Here is an 18,238-nt window from a genome sequence, read left to right on the forward strand (position 1 = left end):
TTTCAAATGAAACTGCAGCACTACTGAGCAGAAAAGCAAGAGCTTCCAAGTGACTGTAAAGCACCTTTAGATCACCTGAACGTATTTGTTTCCATACACTGTAGTTTCAGATGTAACGAGCGATGTGTGGGCATTTTAGAAGCAATTTAAACTGATTACACAGCAGTATTTATTTCATTAGGGTGATTCATTAACCTCCTCATGGCAGTAAAAGCCAGAGTGCAGTAGCTGCAAACACCAAGGATCCCTGGCTACAAAAATAAATATCTAGCCTCCTAAATTAAACTTACATTTATGTATAGGGCAGGGCAATATGGCCCAAAATATTTATCACGATATACATTTGAAAATTTGTGATAACGATATATCTGACGATATAATTGATGCGGGACAAATCAAGCACAGTACGTATCACTCCGCGACGCTCCTGCCTACGGTAGCCGGAATGCTCAGACAGTGCTGCTTCGTAGCTTACCACTTCGTACTAAAACATTTTTTGACAGAAAATATGTACCACATAAAATCGGTTCGAGGTCAGTAAGCACAACCAGAATTCATACATAAGGTGCACCTGATTATAAGGGTTTTCAGAAAATTTAACGGATTGATTTTAAGTGTGCCTTATTTTCCGAAAAACACGGTAAAAACGACAGCCCGCTAGCAAGCTCTACCAAAAATAGTGCTTTGTTGTGTATCTGACGGACGGAAGCCAAACCAGTTCCACATCACTGAAGTTGCAGCATTTTTACAAACCAGTTCTGGTTCATCCGTTTCATTCAACGATCCGCTTTCGCCTGCTTTTGTCATTCTCTGTCGCCGCCATGCTTTTTCTGCCATGTGCATATGAAAACAAAGGCACCGCGCATGCGCGTTTTACCCATACTCTATCACGATATTTCATTTTCTTATCATTGCCTAACAATATACCGGTATTACCATGAACGGTATGAAATGACCCAGCCCTATTTATGTATTTGTATTTTATTTAAGTATCTCTTTTGATGTAAAACCATATCAAAACTCAAAACTAGTCAAAACTAAACAGTAAAACTTTGATTGCAGACAAACTGAAAGTAGCATGGTGACAAAGTTTGAAGTCTTTAATGAGTTTTCTTGTGCTACACAAATGATGATGATAGTGGTGACCAGTGATGCATTAACAACATATTGGAAACTTCAATTAGAGGCAATAATTAAAAAGTTTACTGAAAATGATTTAGAGCATGAACAAGACTTCGAACTTTGTCACCATGCTACTTTCAGTCACCACGAGGGCGTTCAATGGCAGGACAAAGGAAAAGAAAAAGTTAATACATTAAGTTTAATGTACTATAACGGGAGACTATAAGAGAATATTACAGTCCATGTTTCAAGCAGTTGTTTATAATGCGGTTTAAGTCAAATTAAAAATACTTTCATATGAAGTGAGCAACTGTAAATATAACTGGAGCCAAACAGATCATTTGAGTAATGGATATGTCACTAATTTCTAAAGCTCAAAGCCTGTCTTCCAGTACCTCTCCCCCACAGAAGAAAAATAAACTGCACATAGTGTGACAGCAAATAAAGCAAATTAGAGCTTTCTTTGAATTTAAATTGTGAATGGATTTAACTAGATAACGAGTGCCTCTTAACAGTTAAGCAGTAAAGCAAGTAATTGCTTTTTCATGGACTCAGATTTTGACTTCCTATCATGTGGTGAGACTAACAAAATCCAATCGCATGGATTGCAATTAAACTCTTCAGTGAACTTCTGACATGGTTCACTTCTAAGGTAATCACATAACTTACTGTGATCCATACTTAATTTTCTCTCAGGATGTCAGTGATGTCTTCTGCCTGTAGCAGAGGTAAAGTTTTGTTAAAGGCATGTACTGCTGTCGTGGACAGCAGCTAAAGTTACAAAGATGGCTTTTATGTGATGCACTACGAATGCAAGAGAAAAAATAAACTTTACGTAAAGGGGACTTTTCTTAGGCTTTTATAGGCCATAACAGGGATTTACTGTAGTGCAATATTTCCAATAATGAAAATTTATCTGCCATTCCTGTCAATGGAGGGGTTTTGGGGGGCAGAGTTTGAAATGATCACTATTAGTTTTGTACAAAGGTTCTGAAAGTGTGAAATCAGTGCATCAGGTGAGGAGCGAGACAAGGAGAATTTTCACTGCTCGGTTTTATTTATTTAGTGTTTCCGTTTTTTTTTTTTGTATGTTTGCTTGCGTTCAGCATACACGGGGGTTCTGCATTATGAATTGGTCCCCACAGGAGAGACTGTCTTTTGTTCACCACATGTCATCCTGTTAGATTTGGCTCCTTGCAATTTTTTTGGACCCTCCCTGCTGATGAGAATCGAGTTGAAGGATTTTTGTTTTGATAGACTGAAGGAATTCCAGCTGAGAGACAAGTGCAAGTGGACACAACAGGACTACTATAAAGTGGTTTTAAAATTGGGGCAGTGCTGAATGCAGCACAGAGATTCAAGAGAAGATGTATGCGAAATCAGGCACATGCGTTTCATTTTTAAAGACGCCACCCTGAAACCTTTCAGTTGTATATGTACTGCATATGCTATTAATTATTAATTACATTAATTACATTAACAATTATTATCTTATAATGTTGTTTGTTCTCAGGGGTTTTTTTTTCCTTATAAAGGATTTTTTGCCAACCCTGGAAAAATGTAGCTAACATGTGTTTTGTTTTTTTCTAATTGGGGTGTATTTACTTAATAATAACAAGCATTTTTTGTTGAATGCACAGATTTATGCCCACCAAGGTAAGACTGACTCAGTGCCACTGATTGCACACAGAACAGCTGGGCTTATGTGCACAGCCACCCCTGAAAAAAAAGCTCTGGTGTTAAGAAGTGTGATGAATTGATAGAGCCCATTCACAGAGGAAGAAGAGGACATGCTATTCTAATGCTTTTGCCTGTTTGAAATAGTGGGTTTGTGTCTAGCCTGTGACACCAGAGATGGGGCAAATACAGGATGGATCCAGGCAATCCCTCTGATTTCCTGCTGTTTCCATTATTACGGCGGTCTGACTCACCCAACGGCTGCTTCCATATGGTGGCCTGTCCAACAGCAAGAGCAGATTGCATTATTGGACTGGTCACAGCCAATGGTTGCTGCTAACAAGTTGCCGCTTCTCTCTGACCCCTGTTTGTGTGGTCGGTGTGTTGCTGCGGCTGTCCGTGTGTTCATGTGGATTCGTATTTGTCTATCTGTGTGTGTGCAAATTCATGTGTGCATGACCCAAGGTGACTTGTTTCCAATAAGAAAATGAAATCCATTGTGAGGTTTTTTCCCCCTCCCTCCCAGCGAACCATTTTCTTTTATTACTTCACCTGCACTTTCCTGAGCCACTGGGTATGCTCCCACACTGCAACTCCCAGACAAGCATCGGCAGCATCTATCTTATGGACAGAAGTGCTGAGTGGCTATTACTTCTCAGCAGACCACATAAAAACCACAGCAATTAAATGCTATTGGGCCATTTGACTTTGTCTTCTTAGAGGAAAAAAGGAAGTGAGCAGCAAGAGAAGAAAGGCAGAGAAATAGAGTGGAAGTGAGAGGAAGAAAAGAGACCTCAACTTAACGGAGAGAAATACCTTCGTGTCAGATGCCTGAAATGAAGATAAAGGAATTAAAGGGGAAAAGTGGACGGGAAATTAGAAATGATAGAGTACAGTAGAGTACAGTAGCAGTTCTCAATGGGAAAGAGTTCTTTAACTTAGATCTGATTTAAAGTAAAACTAGATAATATCATAGGAGTTTAAGAAAGATCTTCACTTTTAACTGGACTTGAAGTTAAAGTGAATCAGCTGCATTGTTGTTCTGTCACACTGAAGCAACTTCTTAACATTAGAAATACCAAGGAGGTTATTTTAATCCTGTGACATTAAAAAAAACATGTAACCCTGTTAAAATAAAACTCAATTATCAAATATCTTGACTTTTCCTAAAAGATATACAACTGCTTATACCTAGGCTAGAACGGCGGAGGATGTCATTTTGACCACATCGAAATTAATCCATGCAACTGCTTCCCTGGTGTTGTTAGTACAACACTTATTGTTTAGCAAGAATTTGATGTGAAACCATGCTGAATATAAGTGAGAGCTATCTAGATGTGATTAATTCATAAACATTTGAAGAACTGTAGTTTGATAAAAGATGAATAATTGTTGGGATCAGAGCAGTGGAGGGTATGGTGGAAGTAGGTGGCTGCTGCCTGTGCAGAGCGGCAGGAAAACAGTCTAGAGTGTGTAGAACTAATCGGAGTAAATGAAGAGTGAAATCTGGAGCAAATCAGACGGGTTTTAGGTCTGAGGAGGTAAAGGGCAGCAGATTTGAGGCATGGAGGTGTGTAGAGAGAGGCTACAGGTCTGATGAAGAGGAGGCAGATATGGATGAGATTATACTTTTTTTTAATTCTACCTTTACAGACTTAATTTCCTTATTTTATTTTTTAAATTTTAAAACAAAGACGCCGATCAGTTCAATCTGTTTCACAGTGAGCGCTCTGTTTTTTTATACCTTCTGTATTTTAGAGTAACTAAATACGACACATTCTCCAGAATGTTCTTCTCCTACAATAATTGGATAATTTAGACATGTTAGTTATCAGTGTTGGGGAGTAACGGAATACATGTACCGCCGTTACGTATTTAAAATACAAAATATGAGTAACTGTATTCCGTTACAGTTACCGTTTAAAAAGGTGGTATTTAGAATACAGTTACTCTCATTGAGTAACGTAACGGAATACATTTTGGGGCATGCATTCTGTAATCTGTAGTGGAACACATTTTAAAAGTAACCTTCCGAACACTGTTAGTTATTGTGTTGTTTAGTATACCTTTTGTTTATTAGTAGATAGTAGAATTTATTTAAACTTTATGGTTTAAATAATTCAAATCATTTGTAAAACAAATAAAACCCCTAAAGAATTTAAATTCACATCTTAACTTCTTTATAAAATTATTTCTTTGCTGTTGATGATGTTGTTACAGGATGTGGAGGGGACTGACCGCTCCCCCAGCGGTTCTAGTATTAAATCACAGTCTATGACATTCAGCCAGCACCAGCTTGCAATTTCCACTGGCCAAAAATATCTTTAAAAACTAGCAGTTAAGGGGACTCAAAAGTCGAAAAACATTTAGAAAAAAAGGTGTCTGCTGAGACTGATGTATCAAAACCCCATGTGACAGCAGAGGAGCTGTAGATTATCTGCTGTCACTCAAATGGATAGGATGGGCCAGTGCCAATGCTATATAGGATGGATAAGGATATACTATATACAGTACTTTTGGCTTCTGCATAAAATGCACTGCATTTAATTTTGGTGATGCTTTAAAACAGTCTCCAGAAGTACAGGAAGTTTTTACTCATCAAAAGCTGATACAAAGATAAAATTATGGCAGCCGTCAATATCGATAAAAACTGACTTTGCTCGGTTCCAAGTCAAGCCAATCAGGGGAACTGCTGATTGATCCATCGCAGCTGTATCAAATACTTCCTTTGACAGATAATTAGATACACACACATACTCCTCGAGTCCTCCCGAAAAAAAACAGATCAGGGCTTAAAATATGCTCTGCTGAACTTTTAATTATTGATCTACAGGCCATTCTCTGTGCCCTACAAACAACAGCTCTCTGAAGTAAACCAGACAATCCCAACCAAATGAAAACTTGGAAAATCAGAAATGTAAGAAAACCTTTAGCGTGTTTTACACACAATACTTAGAGGGTGGTGTTAGAGGTGCAGTACATATTCCAGGCTTTGTATCCTTTGTACTGGGTGTGGCAAGTTTCTGGTTTCAATAAGACAAAGAAAGCAAACCTGTGTGTGAAGTCGTTTTTGACTTCATGACCGCTGCCTTTTCCGAACCTCAATCAATCATAGACTGTTCAATTCTTCTCCAATCCTTCTGAACACATGTCACAAATGATCAAACAATAACAATCACCAATTTTAAGCAAACAGAGCTAATTTTTTCAAAGCTGGATGTAGTGACTAGAGATGGCACGATACCACTTTTTTATGTCCGATACCGATATCATAAATTTGGATATCTGCCGATACCGATATGAATCCGATATAGTGTTTTTTAATCAACAAAACTGTTTTTTTTTAAATATCTTGCTGCATTTTGTATAAGTTCATACTCAAGTTTAAAACAACAACTAAGCTAAAGCTATTTTGTTATACCTGTATGCAAAAAAAAATATTTCATAGTTCAGCAATACTGATCAATCTAATAAACTCAAACCTACACCATCCTCCCTATTCTGGTATTTTAAAGAGTACTTAGCGTAAATATTAAGCAACCTAACTAATAGGGTTCCAACTCCCAGCAACAACAAAAATAAATAAATAAAAAATAGGGAACCACCCCTCACGCTCCACCTCATGATGCTTAATCGACGTAATCAACTTAATTTGATGCAGTGTGAAAAAAAATGCACAGAAATAAATTATTTTTCAAGAAATATTAAATAGATTCAACATCTTTCTTCAACAAATTGCAGACTGCACAGATGGTACCTTCCCAAAGGAAAAAGTACTATAGCTTACTAGGGATTATATTAGACTTAACAGTACTATATACAGTAATTGGACTTCTATATCATTTTACATCAAATTAAAACTTTGGGTGTCAGATAATTATTTATTAAAAGCTAGACATTTTAAATGAGAATAAGAAGGGCAAGTATTCTTGTGGATCAAGAGTTGGGAGTTCGCCTTGTAATCAGAAGGTTGCCGGTTCGAGCCCCGGCTTGGACAGTCTCGGTCGTTGTGTCCTTGGGCAAGACACTTCACCCGTTGCCTACTGGTGGTGGTCAGAGGGCCCGGTGACGCAGTGTCCGGCAGCCTCGCTGATCTGTGGCGTGGTGTGGCTACAATGTAGTTGCATACCGGATGTAATGGGTGGTATGTAGTTTGGTCTTAAGCGCTAGTAAACAGCCATATTGCTGGCATAGCTAGGAATACAATTAAAGGCGACATTTAAATGAGAATAAGAAAGAAAAGTATGTCTTTGTGCCCCCTTTTCCCTGTTAATGCCCTATCGGCCCCCCTGGCTAAACTTTGCTAGATCCGCCCCTGCACAGTTACCAGCGTCAGCTACGTAGAAAAAGATCCTCGGAGTAGAAAGTAATATTAAATAAATTCTAACAACAGCTTATCAAGCTTAAACGTGCTGCTGTTGTTCAGCCGCTGGTTTCCTCTTTCTGGTGCAAAGTGGGCCAAAAACAAACAAGAGAGACGGACTCGCGACAGAAAAGCCGATCAGCTGATCATTAAGCAGTTTCATGATTGAAGTAGCAGCAAGAAGAGGCAGTCGCTTGTTAAGCTTAACGCAGGAATGCTTTACAAACATTCAGAGATGGACTTACACACTTGCTTTACTTCTCTCGGGGATAACTTTGTCGGAGATGAAATGCCGGGTTGCTAGCGAAGCTCCAAATGCTATCCAGACCACCGACAGGTCCCGCATGCCACAGCCGCTCTATCACGTGATGCATACTGCTCCGACGTGCTAACGTTCTGAGGTGAGTTACGGCGTGTTGCAAGTTTTGTGAGGTGCTTTCGTGATATTTAATGGATCGGATTACATTTTTTATTTTTCTCCGATATCCGATCCAGTAATTTAGGTCAGTATCGGACCGATACCGATACGTAATATCGGATCGGTCCATCTCTAGTAGTGACAGGAATATTCCCAAAGCTACAGTCAATTCTGCTACTGTTGTTTCTGCCACAATGGAGGACTGTTCCCATTCATCACGGTCTGTCGATGTACGTTTCAGACAACTAAAAATAAACATTTTCAATCTCTCGGTAATCAGGAACGTGATGTAGGTACACAGTGTAGAAAAGACACAAGGAGCACTGAACTAACACCGAAAATTACAAAAGACTGGCAGTCTCATTACCAAAGCAAACCACATTAGATACCCTTTGGAAGCCTGATACAGATGCTGCACTGTGTGGCCCTCTCGCTCTCAATAAGCCTTTCTATCCATCTTTCTTGCTGTTGATATTTCTCTTGCTTTCTTCGTCTGCCCTTTTGTTGCTATCGTTCTTTATACCCTTCCTCACTCTTTGTCCCTTTGCCTTTTGTAACTCTGTGTTTATTTTTCAGTCAACAGAGAGACTCTCTCTTTTCTGACCAGAAAGATATATTCAAATGGAAGTTGAAGAACAGAATGATGCATTATTCAAAACCCTTCACAGGAATAAGGGAACAATGATAGGCAAATTCCTATTAAAGTAGGCGATATCCTGGCAGGACAAAACCAAAGACCAAAGTAAAAAAAAAAGTAAGCAGCAGTACAACTCCAGAGGGGTGTTTATGTGCAAAAGAGACTGAGTCATTTTTGTCAGCAAGCCATCTCTTTTTAATTCCCAGTCATTAGAAGATTTAAGCTACCACAAGTCGTGCATATCAAGATGACAATGATAATCTTTCAAATCCACCATACAATATAGTGTGCACTGTGCACTAAGTCATGTGAAAAATCAAGAAACTGAATCCAGGACAGTGCCAACTTGGCGTAGAACACATGGAGCCTTCTGGGTAAAAACATGACCACCAAATCCACCAGTCCTCCTTCAACAATGTACTGCAGGACTATACTGGTTGTTCTCTTACTTTACACCTTAGCTTTTTTATAGCTTACCATCACAGACTGATAGATTGACGCAACACTGTCAGAGTTGCAGGCTCGATTACTGTTGGTTGGTGTGGCGATCATCGGAGAAACAATAGCTATACTGGTGTGCATTTTAAAAAATTAGAATACCTACTAGCACTATGGGGGCCATGCAGTGTCTAATCAAGTAGTCACACACAAACACCAGATAGTTTTGATGGCTGGCTGCTTTGGGAACAGTTGGTGACTGCCTGGCAACCACCGGTCACCAAGGAAAAACGAGTATTCCCCCAGTGAGTGGTTGCTCAATCCCCATGCACACATGCCTAGAGCTTGGTCACTGACCCCCTGATAAACACTGTTTGCTAAGGAAAAGTGCATATTTCCCAACAGGCTAATGAGTGAATGCTTGCTGGCACTTGTTGGAATTGGTCACAGAGAGGTATGCAGTGCTGCAGCTTCATTGTGGTTTGCATCACACTTCGTGGCTTGGTAGTTAGTTTACAGTTCAATTTTCTTATATACAGTAGTGCCAATTCACAGCACCAGTTGCTTTAAGGCGCTTTATACTGTAGGCCAAGAAACCCCAACAATCACATGACCCTTTATGAGTGAGCACTTGGCAACAATGGGAAGGAAAAACACCTTTTTAACAGGAAGAAATCTCCAGCAGATTCAGGCTCAGGGAGGGGCAGCCTGTCTCTGCTGTAGCAATATGCTAGCAGCTGACGCAATCGAGGGGAGATTTTTGGTGTAGCAACTTCTCTGTGACCAGTTTTTAAGCAATAGCCATTAACTTCTCACGTTTTTCTCCATCAACCAGGGGATAACCAATGTTACCAGGGGGGTAGGCCTTTTCACAGATGAGTTGTTTTAAATGTGTTTGTATCAGCTGAATTCATCAGTGTGAAAAACAAAAACATAATGTGAAGCACTACATTGTTTTCTCATGCTCACATGAAAATGATACACCTGGTCTATGGACTGTACTTTGTGAATCCTGGTATTAGAGGACTCAGTCAGTTTGCTGATCTATATAGTTTGTAAATAATGATGTAATTTTGCCAACTGTAAGAAGTTAAACAGCCAGGGATTATGCCTACAACTTTATTTTGTATTTTAATGCTTACTTTGCACTCCTTTGTACTTGACATGCTGTCATCTCAACTTGCAATGCCAGCAGAATTCATTAATGGATAATTAAAGTGGTTATTGAACTGTGGCATCACCTAACATTTAGTTACTAAAAATATTGAAAGAGACTGCTGATATATTGTGGCGCCCCTTCTGACCTTCTGACATGGTGATCTGTTTAGAATCACAGGGAGGCAAGTCTTGTGATTTTATCCAATGAGAACAAACAGTTTGCCAATAGCTTTTGGCTATCTCAATGTGCAAGTAAGCACGCTGTTTCCCCTTGGTTGATCGATGCTTCTCGATTAGGCTTCCGGGGCCAAAAGAAATGCAGCAACTTTCCTATTCCTCAGATACACAAGCCCATTCTCATTTAATCTACAGAAAAAAATGCATGCACAGACACATTTGCATACCTCTTCCTCCGCACACATACCCGCAAACAGATAAACCGATGTCACAGACAAGCCCACTGACGTCATTCGTCCCCTGGTATTTAGCACAAACGTCAGATAGTGTAGAGTCCTGCTAAAAATCAATGAGCATTTGCAACAATCAATAGCTGGGTTCCTATGAGAAGTAATTAGAAAGGCAAACATGCAGTGCTGCCTTCCTGCTCACCCCCACTGTAGGCTCAAAACAGAGTTTTACAAAACAGTGATACTCGAACAAGTAAAATACGCAGATTAAAGCACGAGTAACACACTGGTCCTCATCCAGTATGAAAATTGGTTTAAATTAAAGACTAGTTATCATAAAGAAAATGTTGAGTTTTTATGAACCTATTTGTTCATCTACAACAGCCTTTGGCTAAAAAACTTCAGTGTATTTAAGTACGTCTATTAGAATAAGTGACAAAATCACATAATAACTGAGTCTGACCGTGATGCCCAGCAGCTATTCACTTCACTGCTTTGAAAAGGATGTCATGACTGAAATCCTCTATCGAGTTCCTTTTGTACAAAATCTTACTTACAAAGGCTTTCATGTTACATGTCAAAGATTATACGTCCTTGAATGACCGCTCTGGTACTAATAAGATGTTAATTCCATACACCTGGCATGAGATCGTATTGACAGGTGTTAGAATGATCTTACCTGAAGTGCTTTATTACTGTGCCTTATATTAATCTCATATTAATCAAAACTGCCCATATAATCATATAGAGTAGTGTTAAGTGGACACAGGCCTGAATAATAAAGGCATTAGAATAGGTGTCCTCCAGTCGTAGACTCTCGCCCATGTTTGCCTGTAGAGCAGTAGATAAGAGGGAACCATCTTATCTAAGTTACTGAAATGCTGTTGTTTAGACTAGAATAGGGTGCCCGGTAATAAAACTGTCAGGTGCCCGTCACCATATTGAGATCCGCGGCAACGTGTCTTGCAGGACGCATCTCCCTTCTAGAAGTATTGTCAAAGTGAAAATAAAGTGTTAAATGGTCTACTGAGCAGTGTTTTGTCTTCCATCAGATGCTTCTGAGGAATCAAAAGAACTCGGTGAAGTGTTGATATTTAATATTCCACATTATCTATATATATATATCTATATCTATATCTATATATCTATATATCTCTATATCTATATATATATATATCTATCTATCTATATATATATATATATATATATATAATAAATATATATTACTTTTTTAATAGTAGGCATGTCACAAATGCCAGCTGCTAGTTAACGAGAGACACCCGGAATGGCTAACCGAAGGTCGGACGGTCCTGATCCCCAAGGACCCCAAGAAGGGACCGGTCCCCTCCAACTACCGACCAATAACCTGCCTCAGTACTACATGGAAGCTCCTGTCAGGCATCATATCGGCTAAGATGAACAGGCACATGGGTCAATACATGAGTGGGACACAGAAAGGAATTGGCAAGAATACCAGAGGCGCAAAACACCAGCTACTGGTAGACAGAACAGTCAGCCGAGACTGCAAGACCAGACTGACCAACCTGTGCACTGCCTGGATTGATTACAAGAAGGCCTATGACTCAATGCCCCACAGCTGGATACTGGAATGCCTAGAATTGTACAAGATCAATGGGACCCTAAGAGCCTTCATCAGGAACTCAATGGGGATGTGGCGTACAACACTAGAGGCCAACTCCAAGCCCATAGCACAAGTCACCATCAAGTGCGGGATCTACCAAGGAGATGCTCTGTCCCCACTGCTGTTCTGCATAGGCCTGAACCCCCTCAGTGAGATCATTAACAAGACTGGCTACGGATACCGACTACGGAACGGAGCAGTTGTCAGCCACCTCCTGTACATGGATGACATCAAGCTGTATGCCAAGAGTGAACGAGACATCGATTCACTGATCCACACTACCAGGCTATACAGCAATGACATTGGAATGTCGTTCGGACTGGAGAAGTGTAGTCGGATGGTAACAAAGAGAGGGAAGGTAGTCAGAACTGAGGGGATTGAACTACCAGAAGGCAACATTGCAGACATAGAGGACAGTTACAAGTACCTGGGGATCCCGCAGGCAAATGGGAACCATGAAGAGGCCGCTAGAAAAGCTGCAACCACCAAGTACCTGCAGAGGGTCAGGCAAGTCCTGAGGAGTCAGCTGAATGGTAAGAACAAGATCCGGGCCATCAACACGTACGCCCTGCCCGTGATCAGGTACCCTGCTGGGGTAATAGGCTGGCCAAAGGAGGAGATAGAAGCCACTGACATAAAGACAAGAAAGCTCCTTACCATGCATGGAGGGTTTCACCCCAAGTCCAGCACCCTGAGGCTGTACGCTAAGCGGAAGGAAGGGGGCCGGGGACTGGTGAGTGTCAGCACCACAGTCCAGGATGAGACAACGAACATCCAAGAATACATTGGGAAGATGGCCCCAACTGACCGAGTGCTCAGTGAATACCTCAGGCAGCAGAAACCCAAGAAAGAGGAGGGAGACGAGGAACCATCATGGAAGGACAGGCCCCTGCACGGTATGTACCACCGGCAGATAGAGGAGGTGGCTGATATCCAGAAATCCTACCAGTGGCTGGACAAAGCTGGACTGAAAGACAGCACAGAGGCACTAATCATGGCAGCACAAGAACAAGCTCTGAGTACAAGATCCATAGAGGCTGGGGTCTATCACACCAGGCAAGACCCCAGGTGCAGGCTGTGTAAAGATGCCCCAGAGACAATCCAGCACATAACAGCAGGGTGCAAGATGCTAGCAGGCAAGGCATACATGGAACGCCACAACCAAGTGGCCGGCATAGTGTACAGGAACATCTGTGCCGAGTATAACCTGGAAGTCCCGAGGTCAAAATGGGAGATGCCCCCAAGGGTGGTGGAGAATGACCGAGCTAAGATCCTGTGGGACTTCCAGATACAGACGGACAAAATGGTGGTGGCTAACCAACCGGACATAGTGGTGGTAGACAAACAGAAGAAGACGGCCGTAGTGATCGATGTAGCGGTTCCGAATGACAGCAATATCAGGAAGAAGGAACACGAGAAGCTGGAGAAATACCAAGGGCTCAGAGAAGAGCTCGAGAGGATGTGGAGGGTGAAGGTAACGGTGGTCCCCGTGGTAATCGGAGCACTAGGTGCGGTGACTCCCAAGCTAGGCGAGTGGCTCCAGCAGATCCCGGGAATAACATCGGAGATCTCTGTCCAGAAGAGCGCAGTCCTGGGAACAGCTAAGATACTGCGCAGGACCCTCAAGCTCCCAGGCCTCTGGTAGAGGACCCGAGCTTGAAGGATAAACCGCCCGCAGGGGCGTGCTGGGTGTTTTTTTGTTTTTTTTTATATATAGGTCAACGGCTTGTCATTCCTAGTATCTATCAGTAGTGTACTAATTCAGCAATGCAAGATTTCAATTATGGGCAGGTTCAACTCTAACCAATTTCTTTTCTTTTTTTTAACAATATGGTAAACTGACCTTTTAAATAAGCTATGAGGAAAGCTACAATGGTTTATTTAAGAGGGTAAAAATTTGCTTCTGTGAAGCTTGAACAAAGGGATGACGGCAACAAGGTGTAGGCGAGGCTAGAGGAGGTGAAGGATGAGATGTCTCCTGCTGCCAAAGCTGCTGATGAGTCAGGACATGAGAGCTCCCACTGCCTCATCTACAAGCTCAAGTTGGTTAAGAAGAGGCTCTTCAGCTACCAGTTAGCTAGCTTTATGGTTCTCAAACGTTTTTCTTAGTTTGTATCAATATCAAACATTTTTCTCACCATTATTGCTTATAATAATGGTGTTAAAAGGTGCCTTTACTAAGGGCCGCAGTGGTAAATAATAATAGCATTGTGCAAAAGTCTTAAACCACCCCTCATTTCTTTTTTAACTCATCTCTGAAACATGTGCAAACATTAATAAAAACATAGTATATAATGCAAACATTTATTTGCATTATTCTAATAGAAAAAAAGTTTTTTTAGCCTCTATAACATTTAGTTAAGAAAAAATATCTTTGAGTAACATTAAGAGCACGAAACTGTCTGCACATCAAAATGAAACTTGAAACTCACCCGATAACGGGTAATAGCTCCTTTACTTTGAGATGGGGTTCAAAGAAACTAAGTCTATTGTGCTACATTGTGTGAAACCTCTGATCCCGGAGTATCACTCCATAGCTCTGCAGGTATGTGGATTCAGGCATCAAAATGACGATGCACATTACATCCTCTGAAGGCAGAAATTGTCTCGTGGCAAATGGATACATCAGCCTCTTTTTACACTTTATAAAGATACATGCTTTTTTTCACACCCCAGTGGAAATTCTCTCCCTTCAGCATCAACTTTTCATCTTCTTGAAACTTGTTTTAATATGCGTGTTCTTTTAAAGCTGCAAAACACGCCTGTCTATGCAGGTGGAGTGCTACTTGGAGTGTTCGGGGGGCGAGCTGTGCAGATCACAGCCACAACCGGGTGAGACGAACTTTAATAAGAATGTAAAATGATCTGTGAGTTAGATTAAAACCTTGGATTATGGGTTTTGGCTCAGGACTTTGACACATGATGTAGAAAACGCATATTAAAAGCATAACTTCTGATTATTGCTGTGTGGGAAAACTGGCTAAGCCATGTTTGTAATATATAGATAAATAGCACTTCTCCATAGAGTAATCAAATGAGAGATTTGTCTCATTTTAGTTGGCAAACACTGATTGCTTCCTTTTCACTGTATTCCTTCTGCTGACTGACGATGAGGAGAGGATAATATGAAAACAGCAAAAAGAATGAGAAGCATAACAGACAGATGACAGGACAGTATCATATAGAAAGACAAGGCACAAATATAATACAGTTTGTCACAGTTGAAAAAGGAGCCTTTATCACATAATAGAAATAGACGCTATCAGAGCAGGGTTGGCCAATTTTCAAAATTGAAGTTTTACCAACATATAATCTACCATATGACTCCTTCATCAACACCAAGACCCTTTTCCTTCAGGATTTTACTCCTGCTGCTGAAAAAGAAATAATAAATGAAAGAAATAAATAAGAAAGCTGAATGAGAAAATTGCAGTCATATTGTGAAAGGCAGCCTACTCACCTGACTGAAACCTTTTGCAAGACTGCGGTGCCTCACAGCTTGTTTTCATTTTACACTGAAATATCATAATAATACTGCAATTATCAGATGGAACTCTAAAGATTTTTTGACTGGGCTGAGCCCCCAACGGATCCTAACAACACCTCTTGCTCTTGATGCATGTGTTGTATTAGTGGCTGTGATGCCGGTGTTTATGAGGCATCGCTACGGGGCGGGTGTTTACGTGGCAGGGAGGGACACTCTGCAGTATACCCAGTACAGTAAACTGTCGTGTTTTCACAAATACCAATGTGAAGTAGCTTCATTTTGGCAATGCTGAGAGGAAAGGTCATTCTTCACTTTTTAGCTTTTATTTCTCAAAATAGTGAATCATGTTTTCATCTGCCGGTTATACCCTGCATTAACAGTATCATATATTGTTGTTTGCTAGACAAATGACAAACTGAGTTCACATTTTTATGCCCAAATTTGAGCCGGCACACTTGAGTTCAGATAAATTAATCAAGTATAACATTTAACCACTGGAAGTAATTTTTCTGTTCAGGAATGTAAGTTAACGACTGTATAATAATAATAATACAATAATAATTCATGTATAAATACATTTTTGCATTAAAAATATCATTCTGATTGAAGATTAAGGAGCCTGCACACACTGGTGGATCAGCAATTATTAAAAAATATTTTGGTAATTATCAATACTGTTAATTTAGAGTAGCTGTGGCATAAACATTAGACTGGGTGGTGATTGAATAAATTTGTTAAGCACTGTTGTGCTATTGTCCTATTGTACTATGTTCATCATGTTGCTGCACACCTTGCTGTAGCCGGCCAGAGAGTGAACTGTAAAGCCAAGGTGTGTCTAGAACGTTGACGTATACAGCACACAACTTTTGGAAAACCCTCCAAAGTTTGCACCTCGGTTTTCATTGCATTTGTGAATGCATTTTATATATTTTATTTGAAGTCGTTTTACATAAGCAGTAGAGGAAAAAAACAACAACAGAGAGAACCGCACGCACACGAACACATGCTGTAGCATTCGTTTGAAGTTCCAACTCACCTGGAAAGCACAAACTGGACTTGATTGTTTTAGTGTTGGTCCCTGGGATGATGCTGTCAAGAGAAAAAGAGAGAGGTTGTAAATTACTTAAACATACCATAAAATACATATATTTTTTCTTTTTGTCCCTTCTTTGGTATTCTTCAAATCCATTCGATCTGGCAATTATAGAAGCATACAGATTTCCTCTCCTCAGTGAGCCCGCTATCTATTGTTAAAAGTCTATTTATGTCAAAATGTTCGACAGAAGAAAACAACAGAATAAAGGACCAAAGATCTAGAGCAGGGGTCTCCAACTCCAGGCCTCGAGGGCCGGTGTCCTGCAGGTTTTAGATATCACCCTGGGTCAACACACCAGAATCAAATGATTAGTTCATTACCAGGCCTCTGGAGAACTACAAGACATGTTGAGGAGGTAATTTAGCCATTTGAATCAGCTGTGTTGGATCAAGGACGCATCTAAAACCTGCAGGACACCGGCCCTCGAGGCCTGGAGTTGGAGACCCCTGATCTAGAGTTTGAGATCTAACTGAAATGAATTGGGATTTATTGTCCATCTCCATTTTTTAATAAATAGGTCGGCTTATACTTCAAGAGTCTGTGATTTGTCTTTATACATCGTGTAATGTCCACACGGTGCCTGGTCAGTGTGTACTGTGTAAGAATACCACGGCATTACCTGCTTATATGAAACAAGATGCAACAAAAACAGCACGGTCAAGAGTTAATTAGAATTTTTAATAGTTCTGAGAGACAGTAAAAGTTTTAAACTTGAGAGACGAGACAGCACTTGATGCTCGCTCTTGACACACTTAGTGGATGCAGGCATTGTTTACGTACGTGTGCCTGGTGAAGTACAACAGGATGTAACCTTTCCTGTTGCATAAGGCACTCGTCTCATGAGCTCCTCTCATGATACTAATTATCCTGCCATATTGTTCTAAGCACTTAGACTAACAATCAGTTTTTGGTCAAGTTCAAGTGTTTATTAAATATAGAGTTAAGGTACTTTTGTGTGCACTTACAGAGGCATGCACATAAAAACATACACACACATGCACAGCTGCTATCCAACCCCCCGAGGGGTTTCAGCTGAACCGGAGGTCACTCTGCAAAGCTCCATACTCCCATTCAATCTGTCTCAATGCACACAAATAAACATGAAAATTGAACAGTCACAAGGACAGAGAGAAAATGGCACAAATGCAGATACTTTGGTGAAATAAACTAATAATTTACACTGATGTTAGAAAGATGAAATTTGTCTAAGCTCAGTGCTGAGCTAACACGCTTAAAGACTTGGGGCGGGGAAAAATATAATATACAGATACATTTCAATTGGAAATAACTGGCTCCAAATTAGAAAATAAATATCAAGGCAGCACACAAAGTGTTCCATATTGAGCATATTTGATTTTTCTAACACTCTCAACAGAAGCTGGGCAGGCAAGGCGGGGACGAAAAATAAAAATGATTTAAAACGAGTCAAAGTTGTGGAGACGGGCTCTGATTGTTTTCGAAAATCACAGTGTTTCAGAGTTTGTCGCGCTCTCATCTCTCTCACTGAATGACACCTCGTATTTTACCAGCTGACGAGGACAAAAAGGTAATGTTAATTCAATTAAACTCAACTGAAAAAATAATAGGATCACTTGCAATGACTTAAGCTTAAAAGGAGCTAGACTATTTTTGGATACTGGCTCCGTTTTCATTCATTTTGAGTCCAAGTGTTGTACCTAATCATTTTCAGAGAAATGTTTTGTTTGTTTGTTTGTTTGTTTGTTTGTTTGTTTGTTTGTTTGTTTGTTTGTTTGTTTGTTTGTTTGTTTGTTTGTTTGTTTGTTTGCAAGTTT

At 40.3% G+C, this 18,238-nt stretch overlaps 1 protein-coding gene across 3 annotated transcripts in view; it reads right to left on the bottom strand.

Annotated features, from left to right (window-relative positions):
- Positions 1 to 18,238, bottom strand: part of tnr (tenascin R (restrictin, janusin)) — a 198,196-nt gene that overhangs the window by 120,340 nt on the left and 59,618 nt on the right. For all 3 annotated transcript variants that reach the window (XM_014332926.2, XM_014332928.2, XM_014332924.2), the window contains exon 2: positions 16,386 to 16,438. The gene's annotated coding sequence lies outside the window, so the exon portion shown is untranslated. The remainder of the gene's footprint in view (positions 1 to 16,385; positions 16,439 to 18,238) is intronic.

Source organism: Haplochromis burtoni, unplaced genomic scaffold (assembly GCF_018398535.1).
Source record: "Haplochromis burtoni strain Fernald_Lab_line unplaced genomic scaffold, NCSU_Asbu1 Contig_3, whole genome shotgun sequence".
Classification (NCBI taxonomy): Eukaryota; Metazoa; Chordata; class Actinopteri; order Cichliformes; family Cichlidae; genus Haplochromis; species Haplochromis burtoni.